Source organism: Acinonyx jubatus, chromosome A1 (assembly GCF_027475565.1).
Source record: "Acinonyx jubatus isolate Ajub_Pintada_27869175 chromosome A1, VMU_Ajub_asm_v1.0, whole genome shotgun sequence".
Lineage (NCBI taxonomy): Eukaryota > Metazoa > Chordata > Mammalia > Carnivora > Felidae > Acinonyx > Acinonyx jubatus.
The window spans coordinates 172,097,313-172,113,157 of NC_069380.1; the positions used below are offsets into that span (position 1 = coordinate 172,097,313).

Consider the following 15,845-nt stretch of genomic DNA (forward strand, 5'->3'; position numbering starts at 1 on the left):
TATCCACAGAAAGAATGAATGAATAGCGTGAGCTCCTCTCCTTATTCCATTTCTTGAACATTTTCTTGGCTACTCTCGAACATTTTTTCTTCCAAATTAATTTTAATGAACGTGCCAAGATCTTCTTCTAGGCACTAATGGGACTTTTATTGGCTTTACAACAAATCAATGGGGCAATTTGAGGAGCAACCCAGGAATGTGATCTGCAGTCCCTTCACCCAGACTTCCTGCTTTGTCGTGCTTCGCAAAGCGGCATCATGTCTTTGCTACTGGCCTTGCCTGCTTGCCTGAAGATTATTCCTGGCTATTTTGCTATTACTCTTGCTCTTTCGAAAGGGGTCTTTCTCTACAATAGTAACTGAGCATTTAGAATCTTGAGTTGGACCTCCCCTTCCTTCTGAACTTCTGTGGTTCAGAGCACTGGCTTTGGAGCCTGGCAGATCTGGGTGCTAAACCACTTAATAAGCGTGTCACCTTGACAAATCATTTGACCACGCTGCGTCTCACTTTCCTGGTCTGTCTGTGGCAGAGAAGTGGTGTCCGCTCCATGCACGTACCATAAACATTCAGCAAAATATTGTGGGTCCCGCTTTTAGGGTGTTGCCTGGTATCCTTGCAAATATGCAATAAATGTCTGCTCTTACGATTACTTAGTAATATCACTGACATAAATATTTTATAACTCTTAAGCAATGTATTATGTGCTGGGCATTTCATTATTGCTACATACAAAAAATATTTCTAACCCCCTCTCCCCACCTCATCTCTTTGGTAGCTGGGGACCCTTCTGTTCACTAAGCACCTGTGTTGAGTACTCAGTCTAATGACCTTTCAGATTCTTAAAGTTGATATTGATGTTGGGTGTGGAGATGCTGGAAGAGCGTGGGATTCCTCTGCCTAAGACCCTGGAGCCTGGAGCTGGGAGGCAGGAAATCTTGGGCAGGATGAGGTGGGTTTGGGGGAAAGATTCTGAGAGAGAGACAGAGAGACAGAGAGTGGAGAGATTGAGCATGAGATACACAGGTAATGGGAAAGGAGGGTTGAACCAATGTGTCAAATGTCATGGGGATTTGGGAGGTAACCCCCCTTCCTAGCTCCTTCACCCTTACAGACTCTTACGGCTACCATGTTTTTTTTTTTTTTCGCAATGCCACTGAGCTGGGTGTCCTACAATTCAACTCAATTCTGACACTATCTACTAGAGATAGCATCAGATCCTGCCAGTTAAGGGCTCAGTCCCACAAGACTGCCCCCACCCACTTCAGATGCCAGTCTGAAGACCAGATTGCCACCCGTGCTTCTGACTGACCAGACCGATCATTGGCCATTGGGGACTGATTCATCCTCCAGCCTCCCTCCTCTCCCCATAAGTGAGAAAATAAGGGGTTAGGGGTGGGGACCAGAAGTTCCAACCCTCCAATCACCCGGACGCAGACCCATCCCCACTCTCTCCTGCCCTCCTGGCAAACTGCCCACTAGCTGAGCACAATGGATTCTCTTAATAAATCCCTACTAAATTTTCTCAAAACCTGAACCAGGTGCCTAGATTTCTCAATCTTTTTTCTCACATTCTAAGCGTGACTGATGTCTTGCCGGGTAAAGCATGAGCTCCCTTATCTGATTCTATTCCAGCCCAGCTCCAAAGAGAGGGGAGTCTTCCCTTCCAATCCTCAGCCAGAATTCTCAAACATGAAGGGATGCCTCTTTCCAGAGGGTCTGCAGATTCAGCTGGAGTTCTCCAGCTGACTAGATGGAAGATGTCGTATTTTGAATATTCACTGCATACGCAACGTTGAAGTAAGCATGTATGTCTATATAATAAGTTCATTTCACTCTCATAGTTACACAGGTAATCATCCCTGATTTATGGGTGAGGAAAGTGGGGCTTGGAGAGGAGGAGGCCCTTGCTTAGAGTAACATATGAGGCAACCATATGTTGTGCATTGCACAACTCCAGGCAGTGACATTCATAAACTACGTGAATTCGCTGGTAAGAGCCAGTGCCAAGACTTGAACTTGATCTTTCTGGCCACACAGTGCATGCTTTCAATCACTGTGCTACGTGTCTTTGTAGAAAAGAAGACCCATGGGTCCTCAGAACCCACCTCACCCAGAACTTGCAAACTGAGGAGCCAAGTGCTGTGTCCAGCCTGTTTTATTTGTCTGGTATATTGGAGTCAATGGTTACAAATTCGAAGATGTCACCTAAAAACCCAGACTTTTGTCTTCTAAAAAGTCAAACACTGGGTTAAGGCTCACAAGGTAGCATTGGATGGGAACTGAGGAGTGACTTTCTTGACAGGGCATGAGTTCTCTACTTCACTGAAGTCCCCACCCTTCCTTTGGTCTTGGACACTTGTCCACCTCACTCATGTGCATTACCTCCTGGGCCCTGCAGTCACTGGGCTATGTAACTTCTGCTACAAATGTCTAATATACATACGTGAGTCCTTGCCTTCTGGGTACTCCCCAAACCATTGCCCATGTGGATTCCTCCCCTGGGAAGCCCAGTTCCCTTTCTCCCCCGAGAAACTCCTACTCATTCCTTGAGCTTTAGCTTGATGAGCCTCTGATTGTCCCTCAAGTATTGCAATGAGCTATTTACTTCTCCCTTCCCCCGGTGATGGGCTTCCTGGGGGCTGGGGAAGTGTCTTTGATCCCTTCATCCCTCCTCTTGCCCAGCATGATATCTGGCCCAGAGTCTGTAGACACTAATCAGCTGGTCTATCTCCCCTTCCCTCTTCTCCCTACTGGCAACCCCCCCCCCCCCCAAGGATCAGAAAGGACATGTGACTTTTCCCAGAGCACACAACACAGACCATTTGAAGAGTAGGAAGAACTCTTGGTGACCATTTTCTAGAACAGCAGGCAGAAGGGAGTAGCAGCTGGCTTGAGGACCCCCCCCCCCCGCCGCGTCCCCCACAACCCATTGGTCTTCTCCCAGTGCTCACGGTCTCTTTTCCACATTCAAATTCTGGCTCATGCCTTGACTGTGGTAGAATCATGAACTCCCCATCCAGTTCTATTCTGTCCCAGCTCCAAAGAGTGGGGTCTTCCCTATTTCCCTACTCTGAACTCAGCAGAAAGAACACCTCTTCCCGAGGCCCTCAGGTTCAACTCCATGTGGGGGATGGCATCTGCCAAACTGTCAGTGACATTCCCTTTGAATTCTATTTCCTAACAGAGCCCGGGAATTCTTCTGGATTTCCAGAACATCTAATGCCATAACTGGATTGGGCAAGAATGAAAAGTGGGGACCCCTAGCATTCCTCAATTCCCTTCCATCCCTGAGCTCAACGAGGGAACCCCTACTCAATCTATTTTGGAGTTGCTGATGACAGAATGGAGGAAAAGCTCAGTCCCAGGGCTGGGGAGCTCACCCATGGCCCAACCTTACTGCTGTCCTTATTAGTATATCACAGATTCTGGTCCCAGGACCTCAAGCACAGCTGGATGCCCCCGAGCGAAGGCTATTCATAGACCCTGAGAGGCCCCAGCTCTCAGGCAGCCAGCCAAGGCCTGCAGCACCCATTCTCTTCTTGCATGGGCGCAGCTTCCTTCCAGAGCGAGCACCAGTGACCTTTCCCGTAATCAGGAAGTGCTCCAAACTACAACTTGCACTGTTCTTGTTTGGTTTCCTTTGGTGATGAACAGTCTTTTAGTGTCCTTCTGATTCTGTTTACCGCTCCTCGAGCTCTTATCAGATTTTGGGTTAGGGGGTGGGGTCCTTGCCCTCACAGAGCTTATTCTGGTCCAGGGGGAACACAGAAAGACAAGCAAAGAGTTACAGCGCAGCAAATAAACAGTGGAAATACATACGACAAAGCAAATCCTATGATAAAGGAACATGTGATGTTTAATACGAAAAAAAAGGAAGCAACAGATTTTCCCATCCAAACAATGCCCTCTTCTGCAGCCATCAAACGGGGTGTTGATATCTGGTGTGACCGGGATAGAAAGAGGTTCAAGATATGCTGTTGTCCGAGGCCACCAGCCAAAGATCGCCAGGAGCACACCTGTGGTCAACAGGTAGGTTTATTTGGCTCGCTACAGTGAGGGGGGACGCAGCCCAGGGGGATCACAAGGATGGGGTTGGGCCGGGAGAGTTCCTCAGAGAATTTAAGTTTGGGTGATTCCAAAGTGGAATTAAGGAAGTGGGTTCCTTAATTAAGGAAGTGTGTCAAGTCACAAGGGCAATTCGGTCATTGGGTATCTTAATGCATTTTATCTTGGAGGCCGTGAAAAACTGTCAGTCATTCACATTAGTCAAAGGAGGGGGTATTTAGTAACTTCTGCGGCCTCTGAACAGGTTTGTCTGTGTCTTAGTCAAAACACAGATGCAGCATGGGCCAGGGTGAGCCCCGCACCACTGAGGCTCTGTTTGTACTCCGTGAGCATTGAGCATCGTTTATGTTCAGATGGGGACATCACAGTCTGGCAGCCAGCAGAGAAAATTTCTATGTCTCATTGATAATTGGCAAAAAAAAAAAAAAAAAAAAAACCCACAAAAAAACCCAAACCGGTTTCCAAAGTTAGTACACACAAATACATAATATATAAGTACCAATACGTAAGTATGAACTTACCTCTTTTCTTTTGGGCAGCAGGAGTCAACAGAAGGATGATATAGAAGACTGTCGCCTGTCAGGGTCTTACATTCACAGGTAGTAGCTCACATAGTCCTCTCAACACCCCTGTCGCTGTTCGATAGAGGGAGCAACTAAAGCTCAGAGTGGCGGGGGCATCATGATTTGAGCGCGGGTCCAGGAGAGGCCACAGCCAGACACTTTTGACTGCCTTAGGCCAGCTGAGAGGCAATAATGAATCCCCTGTAATTCAGCCACAGCAGGCTCGAATGGTCTGCCCTGCTCCAATGTGCGTGGGGAGAAAGCTGTTCCGAGCCCTCATCCGGAGTCTATCTGATCCAAGATTCCCAAGAGAGCAGTGGGGTGGTGTTTGGGCAGACCGCTGGGAAAGTCCAGGGCACAGGCCGTCCTGACAAAGGGCTCAGCTTCCAGAGGTCCCCTGTCAGCTGATGGTCGGCTACCAGGGCCTCTGCCGAACAGGCAACAGGCCTCCCTGTGACCTTACCCACTGATCTTATCTGCCTACAGTAGGAGGGCGTCAGCCACACAATGGCATTCCTTCTGTACCACATGCAAAATGAAGGGTGGGGGAGCCTAGCACAGCCAGAAGAAACCCCGGAACTTGACTAGCAGGTGCCCCCATCATCTCCCAACGGCACCCCAAACCCAGCATCTTGACTGCAGCATGTCCTCGCGGCCCTCCCAGGCCTCCTGGTCTCCCCGGCAGCCTTTCTTCTCACCCCTGGGGATGATTCCAAAGCTCAGATCCAGTCTGGCATGTCCCCCGTTAAAACCATCCCAAGATCTTTCAGCCTTTTGCTAGTGCCTTTTCCCTGGACCCACCTCCTTTCTTTCTTCCCCAAACCTGCCAGGTGGGAAATTTTGGCAATGGCATGGGCTGAGTTCCCCGTCATTGCAGATATTCAAGCCGAGGCTGGTGAGGGGTTTTCTTTGTGACTCTGGGGACCGAAATTCTAGGAGCCCCCTCATTTCTGACAAACCCCGCAGAGGGAACAGTGCAGGTCCTCAGACTGGCTCAGCTTTCCTTAGAAGCCATCTGATAGTGGGCAAGCCATTCATTGACTCCCTGGGCCTCCTCTGTACGGTGGGCATGTTGACGCCCACCTAACAGGATAATTGTGGAGATGAAATGTGACAAGGCTCATTAGCCCCTAATATAGTTCTGGGCACACACATGGCAGGTGTTACTCTGTCACTTGGGCCCCAGGCAGATCTGCTGCCTTGTGCCAGAGCCCGGGCCTTGGGTCTGGACTGAAAGCCTTTAGGGGGGCAGGAAGCCCACCAGCCCACTAGGAGGGCTCCCTTCTCTCCCTTATTTCTGTATTCCTTAGGTGTGGGTTTGTTGTTCTCCAAACATTTCCTACTTCCTAGCCTTTGCTTATGCTGTTCCTTCCACCAGCGCATCCTTCTCTCTATGTTTATTCACATGTCCATCCAACAATACGTATTCGTTTTCTGACCCTGATTTTGTGTCAGACACTGTTGTAAGCCCCGAGGATACAACTGTGAACAAAGCAGACGGGGCCTTTGTTTCATGCAGCTTGCATTCTAGTTGGAAGGGAAGTAATGACATTATTAAAACAGGTAACGTTAACTGCAATGTCCCATATGGTAATTAGATGATGTGTCTGGTGGGGTGGGGTGGGGTGGGGTGGGGTAGGGTGGGGTGGGGGTTGGCTGCTTTGGGAAGGGAGGTGAGGGGTGGTTGCAAACTGCAGAAACCAGCTCTGGTTAGTGAATGCTGGACAGGAACTGAGTAGGGCACTGGGTAGCTGGATGGCTTTACCTGTATTAGAGAACAAGACTTGGAAAGGGGGCAGGACCCAAGAGAGACCTCAGCCAGACCAGCCATAGCACAGTCAGCCTAGAAAGCTGCCTGGCACCCTCTCTGCTGCCCTGTTGGGCCCAGGATTTGATTGTTTTCACCACTGGGAATAGTTTCTGGTTGTCCCATTGGAATGGCTGAAGCTAGATCACATGCTTGCTCCATAATTCCCAGGGGGCAGGAGAGAGAGAAAGAGAGAGAGATAGAGACTGGAAATCTACGGTTCTTTGACCTCTGTGATGTGAAGGATGATCTATTGTTGAGTAGCCGAGAAATGATAAGTGCCTGAAGTGTGGACACCTGATTTGAGGTCTAAATGATAAAGAACAAGTGATGCAAAAATGGGGGTAATAGGCATTCTAGAAAAAAGAAGTAGCAAGTGCAAAGGCCCTGGGACAGGAATGAGCTTGATTTATTCAGGGACGGAAAGAAGGCCATGTGATGGGAGAGCAATGAGTGAGAGAGGGACCAGGAGGATAGATGGGCAGGGGGAGCTTCCACGCTTTGCAATGCCGCCACTGCCACAAATCCCCTCCCCCTCCCCCTCCCATCTCCCCAGATTCAGTAGAGATTGCCTGGCTCTGAATTTCCTCCACATCTGAGTTGCAGTATCTCGTGAACACTGCATACTTTCTGTCTGACCTAGCAGTTATTTATGGGCACGCCTGACTCTGAGAGCCCCCAGAGGGTACATATAATGGTTGTATTTTCATTTCTGTGTCTCAGGGCCCAGAGAGAGCTTGGCACAGGAAAGTTCTTAGGATAGGCTGAATTCTTTAATCAGCTGCCACAGGGGCAGAGCATGTTAGTAACGCAGGAACCTGTGTGGAGAAGCACTAACATTTCTAGCTCTCGTGTAGACCTTGTACCAACCAAGCAGAGTATCCCATCAGGCTACATGTTGCCTATGAGAAAGTTCCTAGTATTCCTATGGTCGCTGAGAGTTTGGTGGTCGGAAACTTTTTGCAACGTGGGTAGACATTGGGGATGCCTGGCCACGGTCATTGCCCCTCTTCCTTGCTACCGAAGCCCCAGTTCTATGTAGCCGGCAGCACGTCTAACCCCAGGGGGTGAGGGTGTGGTTGGTGTCAGCGGATCACGTGATCTGGTCATCTACTGCTGTGTAATAAATTACCCCAGAACTCAGAAATCAGATAGAAGCTGCATGTTCTTTTATGACCTAGCCTTGTAAGTCACAGGGTATCACTTCTGCCAAGTTGTATGTTTCACCAAGTTCTTAAGGCTGGCTAAAATTCATGGGGACTTGCCCCTGGGTGGGGAGAGTGACAAGAATATACAGCTATGCCTGGAGTCGGGCACATCCTGTCATGCCCACTCTCGTTTGCCACTGGTTGGTCTAGGGTTGGTCACGTGATCTATTTCTGGCCAATGAGGCTTAAAGGAAAGTCTACGGGAGGTTTCTGGGGGAAATGCTTACCTCTCTGTTTTCCAGAGAGGGAAAAGGAGGGTCAGGGAGGTGGAGCCATGTCGGAAGTCACAGGGTTGGTCAGGGGCAGATTCAGGTTTCTAGGTCTCACAAAGTCAGAGACCAGCAGAGCCTCCTTCCCTCAGGGGCTCTATAATGACTCTTCCTCAACCTTTGTTTCTGTAGAGACCGAGCCTGTTGAGCTACTCTGAGACCCATAACTTCTCCACGTCCTTTGCTTCCTGGTGTCACCTGTCCCCACCCAACCATTCCTGTTAATTCTACTTCGCAATATCCTCCTGAAGCTGCCTTCCCCCCACCCCCAAGGCCACCACCCAGTCTAGGCCACCATGCCCTCTCACCAGGGTCACTGCACCGTCTTTAGGATGGTCTTTCTGTGTCCCATCTTGGCCGCCATAGTGCAGGCAATTCTTTATAAAACATAAACAGCTTACATCCCTCCAGTGGCTTCTCAGTGCCCTTGGAGGAAAGTGCAAACTTCCTGCCAAAGCTTCCCAGGTCTGAGGCCCCCTCCCGAGCCCTGTGGAGCTCTCCCACTGCTGTCAGAGCCTCAGCCCCACTGCCCAGAGCCCCCTTCTCTTCTCTCTGCAGCAAGGCAGCCCTTCCTTAAGGTCTCACTTCCCCTCCTTCCTCCTGTCTCTGTCTCCTGATGCCACAGAACTTTTCAGTCTGTAACTCTGTGTTAGCTTTTGAGGGTTTTCCAAGCCCTGTCCCCATCGCCTAGGCTGTGAGCCCTATGTGGGCAGCGAGGCAGTGTGGACTCGTGGTCAGAAGGAGAGGCTCTGGACTCAGACCGAGTTCATGTGCCTGTTTGCTTCTACTTGTGGGTCTGTCCCTTGGGCAGCCTTCACATTTCTTTCTGCCTTGTTTTCCAGACTGTAAAGAGGTGAGGATGAGAGAACCCACCTCGCTGGGTTGTTCTGAAAATTAAATGAAACAATTCCACGTAATATTCTTAGAGCAGAGCCTGGACATCAGGCAGTGTGAAAACAAATACGACAGACTTATTTCTCTTGTTCTGCCAGCTGCACCTGCCCTCGCTCCTGACACCGGGTGCTCCCCAGCAAGTGCTCAGTCAGAACGTGCTGGTGGAGGAACAAATGGATAATCTCCTTTGCTCCAGATCATAGCCCTGCGAGGCGGGAAGGCAGGTTTATTGTTCTTGTTTTGCCAAGAAGGAAACAGAGGCGCAGAGGTGGCGACCAACCTGCCTGGGGCACACAGCAAGTCAGGAGCAGACACAGAAGTTGCACGGGAGGCTCTTGGCTCCCGGTCAGATGTCTGACCACCACCCATTCAGAGGATGGATGAGGCCCTGAGGAAACCCGGTGGGGATCCTCAGCCTGTCAGCAGCAGAGCGAAAGGGACTTGAGCTGTCTTCTCTTCTGGGGTCAGTGCTGGAGTTCTAATGCTTATCAAGATGTCCTCGCTGGGCATAGAGCCAGCTGAGTGATTAGGAGGTGGCCGGCCCTGCTGCAGATGTCCTTGGGGACACAGAGGGTTGGAGATGGGGGGAGCGCAGGCCCAGATCAGGAAGCACACCACACTGATACCCAGATCCTTAGCATTATCTGAGTGCCTGCCGTGTGCCTGACCCTGTGCTGAGAGTACCTGCCCAGGCTGCAGCACCAGCCTCCCCTTCTGCATGGGCTGAGCTTCTCAAATCCAGATCTAACCTCATCTCTCCTCTGCCAATGGAGGATTCTCTACCACCTTAGATTCCTGGGCCTGGCACGCAAGGCCCTCTCCCTTATCCCTGTCTCTCTGAAACTCTTTACGTGTCTACTTGTTTCTTGCCCGTCTCCGTCCTCCACACTTAAAGCTCTGTGGCTTGTTCACTGTTGTCACTGCAGAGCCTAACACAGCACCTGGAATTTTCTGGTGCTCAGAGAATGAATGAATGAATGAATGAACAGTGTAGCTCCAGCCACGTCTCTAGCCACATCTCCTCATGGTGTCCTCACCCTGTCCCCATCCTGGATTTTATGTCCCAATAATCCCAAGTCCCTTCAAGTTCCCAACAATGCTCTTTCATGCCTCTGTGCCTTTGCACGTGCTGTTTTCGTCTAGAAAACCCCCCTTCCCTGGCTTCCCGATTCTCTCCTATTAATCCACCAGGTCTCAGCTTTTTCCTGACCTTTCCTGACCTGGTCTTCAACTTCCAGGTGTTGCCCACCCCCACCCCCTATTCTGCAATGGCCTCTTTCTTACTGCTTTGGGAATTAATGATACCCTGGATCATGAGTTCCTTAAGGATGCCACGTCCAGTTTATTTCCTACACGCAGAACCTAACCAGCCTTACATAACAGACACTTAGTAAATGCTTGCTGAAAGGCGAATTAACTGAACGCTCACACATCCTAAGAGTTAAAGATGCTTTGTGTTTGGGAAATGTGCTTACTGCTGATGAACAGCATGGACACTGCTTGATCCCAGGCGTAGAGTTAGGTGCTCCAGCTCTTAGTCATGGGCTGTGGAGTCCAGCAGACCTGGGGGTGAACCTCAGCCTTGCTGTGTACCAACAGGGACAGGTCCTGCAGTACTCTGTTCTTCCATTTTTCCAATTGTAAAGTGGGGACCGTAATAGGATCTTCACAAGGAGGCTGAAAGAGTTCAATGAGACGATCCTCATAAAACACTTAGCAAAAAGCCTGGCGTACAGTAAATAAATACTCAACAAGTGTTCGCTGCTGTTATTGTTGTTGTCGTTACCTTGGCTCCGTGTTTTGTGTTCCTTTCCATTCCACTAACTCAGTTACAGCTACGCAAGGCAAACTTCGCCAGAAAAATAGAAAACAAAAGCACTACGTCGGATCATTTTTGCTCTCTGGCTGCAGAGGTACAGGTCCGTGCTATAAGCCCTGCTTATGGCTTTGATTTAAGGGCTAAGAAGTCAGGATCTCCAACCTGGGGAGGTGGGGGGGGGGGGTGGGTAGTTGGGAGAAATCCAGGGAATACATCTCTGCAAGGCTTGTCTCAGCCAGGTCTGAACTGCCCCAGAGGCCAGATCACTAGGACCTGTCTCACCCTGGCAGCCGGTAAGCAAGAAGGTTCCACTATGCAAGAGCACAAATGGGACCCACCCCTCTTATCAAGACCAAGGGGCTCACAGAGCAAAACAGAGGCCCTTTGTGAAATCAGAAGACTGATTAGGGATCATCTGCTGTGTGGCTGGAGTTTTCACATCCATGAGCTTTCTTGAGTTTCCCAACTTCCCAGTGAATCGTTGAACCTGTGGAGAAGGCTGTTGGCACTTGCCAAATAGCACATAGACATCCCCCTACAATCCTTGCAGGTGCGTGACAGCCACGTGATGACTGTGGTCTAGCAGCTTGTGAGTGGAGGCAACGTGGGTCACTTCTGGGCCAACGCAACTGACAGCCAGTAGACCTCCTCCATCCCTTCTATTCCCACAGCCCTGGTGACATGGAGACCATGTGCTCTAGATGACATAGTTACTGGATACAGCAGTGCTAGGAGTGAGGGTGTGAGCAAGGACGAGCCTCTGTTACGTTAGGATGTTATGTTAAGAGGTATTTGTTACTGCAGCAAAGCCTAGCTGAATCCTGACTAACGGAGGACATGTTTCTGTTTTCCAGATGAGAAAACGTGACCTTCTGGACGTGAAGTGATATACTCAAGGCCATCCAACTAGGAAATGGAAGGTATGGAAATGTGCCGTCAGCCATTGGACTTATGCCTTTTTAAGATTCTGTTCAAGCCAGATTCTAGACTTGGCAGGACTTGGCAGGCTCAGGATCTGAAGTTGGGATGAGCCAAGAAAGCACAGCAAGAGGTCTTGGGCAGTGGCTGGGTGAGATGTGGAATCTGGGCAGATCCAAGAGATGATATAAGCAAGTGAAGGGCCTTAGCCTTAGCCTGAGAGGTGGGGTTTGGGGCTAAGGCTCAGGATCTAGACCAGAAGGAGGTTTAAGGAGTCTGGGGTACCTAAAAGTGAACAGAATAAATCCATACGTAGAGAGCGGAATGATGAGCTCAACTCCTGAAGGGATTATTCCAGGGACAAGATGCCTCCCAGGTTGAAAACAATAAATTCAGAGCCTGGAAAATTCAATCAAGGCTTTGGGGAGGAGAGGAGAGAGGCTCTACCCAGGGAGGTGTGGTAAAGAAGATATCTGATTTTTGTCTTGGCACAGAGCTCCAAAAACCTTTGGAATTTCCTGAAAGAAGTGTCTTTGTCATGCTAACGAACTCTAGGTGGGACCCTAGATATCTTCAGGATGGGGGCTAGTCACCGCAAAGACCACCTTTGTGATTAGAAAATTAGAGCGTTGGGCTAGCCTGACTTCGGCGAGTGGGGGGTGGGAGGTGTTGGAGATTGAGTTCAGTTATGTGGCCAATGATTTACTCATGCTCACATGTTGGTGAAACCCCAATAAAAACACTGACATCATGGCATGGTGGGAGCTTCCTGGTTGGTGAACACATTGATGTGCTGACAAGGTGATGTGTCTGGATGCCACAAACAGAAGGCATAGAATCTCTGTGTCTCCCTCTTCAGACCTCGTCCTGTGTCCCTTCACTTGGCTGGTGCTGATCTGTATCCTATATATCAAAACCGTAATCATAAGTCTAGTACTTTCAATGAGTTCTGTGAGTTATTCTAGAGAATTATCAAACCTGAGGGAATCACAGTCACCTGCATATTTATCGTCAGCTGCTCAGATGTGCGGGTGGCTCCCGAGATTTGTGGTTGGCATCTAGAGTGGGGACAGCTTGTGGAGGACTGAGCTTCAAACCTGTGTGAACTGGTGCTAACTCCAGGACACCCAGTTGGTACTGGGGTATTGGAGATAAATGTGGCCACAACTATTTGTCTGGAAGAAGGGTTTGAACAGAAGGGTTGTGTGCAAGGACCGTAGAAACAAGGATTCAGCGCATTGGTGTCCCCATCCAGAGGTGGGTCCACTCCTCTTGGTGGGTCTTCCTTGCATTGGCAATGGAAAGGACTTATGCTTGGGTGAGGGACTCTGGTTATTGGAGCCATCCAATCACTCTCTCTACTTTTTTTTTTTTTTTTTTTTACAAAATTATCATGGCCATTATCATTATCACCATCATCACCATCAACATCTTCGCCATCACCATCACCATTACTAACATTGATCTAGTGCTTAGCATGGGCCAGGTCCTCTGCCAAATGCTTGCTACACGTCCATGGCCAACTGCCATTTGATGATCACTAGTTGAGTTGATCCAGCTTTTTTCTAGATAAGGAAACTGAGGCTGAGTGCCGCTAAATGACTTGCTGACGGTCCCGTAGATTTCCAACCAGCACTCCGTGACCTCGCCCAGAGCCCACGTTCTGCTACACCTGCCACCGGCTGGGATGTTCGAGCTGCTTCCTTCCTGCAAGTCCTTTCTGTTCCCCTCACACTTACCAGATGAATCGGCAACATTAAAGCAAAACTTGTTACCACAATTAGTTTCAACTCACCCAGTGTTTTCCGTGCCAAAGCCTTCCCTGTGCTTTGTGGCGGTGCTGTTAAGAGGTGCCTGAGAAGGGAAGCCTCAGGGCAGTGACTCCAGCACGAGCGTGAGTGAGCCGTGGAGACCCTGACTGAGTCATCCCCCTCTCTGAGCCTCACTTTGGTAGTGTGGTTAAGTATGGGGCTCTGTAGGGGCAGGAGATCGGAGTGTGAATCTTGTCCAGTAGCTAAGCCGATTTTCCTATGTCCTTCGCTATGAAATCGGCCATCTAATGATCCCTGCTTCATAGGGTCGTTGTGAGAAGTGAAGTTAAACGTGTAAATAAATGCCTTAGGACAGGGCCTGGCAGGGAGCGGAAGCTTGGTGGTTATAAACTGCTACTGACCCAGGCCCGCTCCTGTTCGGCTCCAGGCCCGCTCTGATTACTGGCCTAATGAGAGAACCTCATACGGATCTAGTCCCAACTGCTTCCAACTTGCTGTATGACCTCAGATGAGCCACTTTCTCTCTCTGGCCCTCAGTTTCCCCAGTTGAACTCCAGGGTACCACCCGGCATCTGTTTTTCCTTTTTTTTCCGGAGATTTTTCACTGCTCCCTCCCTTCCAGGCCCTGATTCTGCCAGGGCCTGCCCAGGGTGGTGCCCATCCCTGGCTGCACGGCCAAGTGGTGAATGTCACCCTTGCCTGCCTGCCAGCGGTTCAGATAGGGAGGTCCTGGGAAAGGTCAGGATCCAGGGGCGGAGCCTACCAGGGCCTGGAAAGGTAAATAGGAAAGGAAGTGACAAGAACAAGTTGCTGCTTACTTAGCTCCAAGGCGTGTCCACTTGCCCAGAGTATCAAGACAGGCCCCAATGGAGAAGACTGAGCCCCTGGAGGATTAAGTCTTCACTGGGCCCCAGAAAAGCTAACGTGTCACTTCTCACGTATCTTACAAAGCACATTCACAGCCAGGATGCTTCCTCCTTTTTGTCACTTCCTCCAAAAATGCTCCTCCTCAATTGGAGCAAAATCTGAACCCTGCTCCCTGGCTAATCGGCCTCAGCACTTGCCTCTGCCTGCCTCCCCTACCGGTCTCCTGCCTGTCCACCTGCTCGCCACCCCTCAGCCACACTGGCCTCCCTGTCTGTTTTCCTGAGAAGCCAAGTTTATTCCCATCACTCTTGCTACTATTTCTGCCTGGAATGTTCTGTGCAGCTCTTTTAACAGCTGGCTCCCTTTCATTCTCTTTCTTCTTGGAGGCTTACCCTAGCTGCCCCTTAAAACAGTTTTCCCCAGGTACCCTTGGACCTGTCCTTCGGGGCGCTCTTACTCTGGGAGTTTCCTGTTTATGTTCCTTGTCTGTGAGTTGCATGAAGCCATGGGCCATGTCCATCAGATCAAGCCCGCATCGACAGGCCCAGGGCAGCGCTTGGGGGAGGGGGGAGTAGGAGGTCTTTAGTAATACATACCCTCTAAAGGACCAAATGAGTGGCATTCACAGACATCATCACTTTCTGTGAGAGGAGGGTGAAGGCCTAGGAGGAGAAATGACACTGAGGGCCTTTTGGAAGATGCTGGCAACCTCACATCAGGTTCTGCAACTACCCCCAAAGCCATTGAGTTATACACCTTAAGGGTGAATTATATGATACGTGAATCACACCTTAATAAAGCTGTTTAAAAAAAAAAAACAAAAAAAAACCTTCACTTATCAAAAATGCAACTGGGATCCAAAAGGTAAGGTTACTAAGTCAAGGCCACACGGTAGCAAGTGATGAAGTAGGGCTTGAACACTTAGGCTGCACGACCTCCCAAGGCTGCCCCATCCCTCTGCCATCAGCTACCTCCCTCAGGACAGGGGGAGCAAGGTGAGGTGTAGAGTTTATCTGGCTCCAAATTAAACGTCTACACAAACAGGTGTTAGCTAATATTTTAGCAGTGTTGTCTGCGGGTGATCAAATAGTCTACCTTTGCTCTTTCTGATATCGTATGAATTTTTCTCCTTTCTGTTTGTGTCTTAAATTGAGGCATCATTGGCCTACAACATTATATCAGCTTTAGATGGATGATATAATGATTTGCTATTTGCATATATTAGAAAATGACCACCACGATAAGTCTACTTTAAAATCCATCACCGCACATAGTTACGGAATTCTTTTTTTTTTTTTCTTGTGACGAGAGCTTTTAAGATCTCTCTTAGCAACTTTCAAATAATGCAATACACTGTTGTTAATTATAGTCACCAGGCTGTACATTATATCCCCAGGACTTATTTTTTTTTTCATATAACTGGAAGTTATTGAGTGCTTTAATATTAAAAAAAAAATGTTAAATCCCTCTCTGAAAGAAAACATTATTCAAGAAATGTAGGTGTCGTTAGTTCAATTGGCATCCAGAGTAAACAATCGCTCTTGTAACTATTCAGCTAAGACTGAGTGCTTTCTGTGTGCTGGGCACTGTGTTAAGTGCATGCTGCATATTACTACTTTCTGCTGTCACACCGGCTCTGTGAGGGGGAGGTGACGATTGTCCT

General features: G+C 49.3%; 1 long non-coding RNA gene across 2 annotated transcripts in view; it reads left to right on the top strand.

Annotated features, from left to right (window-relative positions):
- The window catches only part of LOC128316404 (uncharacterized), a 53,827-nt gene that overhangs the window by 10,238 nt on the left and 27,744 nt on the right, over nt 1-15,845 (top strand). Inside the window, exons 1-2 of one of the 2 annotated variants that reach the window (XR_008300258.1) lie at nt 10,930-11,175; nt 11,480-11,545. This is a non-coding gene — a long non-coding RNA (uncharacterized LOC128316404). Of the gene's footprint in view, nt 1-10,929; nt 11,176-11,479; nt 11,546-15,845 lie in introns of those variants that run through there. The other variant, XR_008300257.1, reaches the window with a different exon arrangement.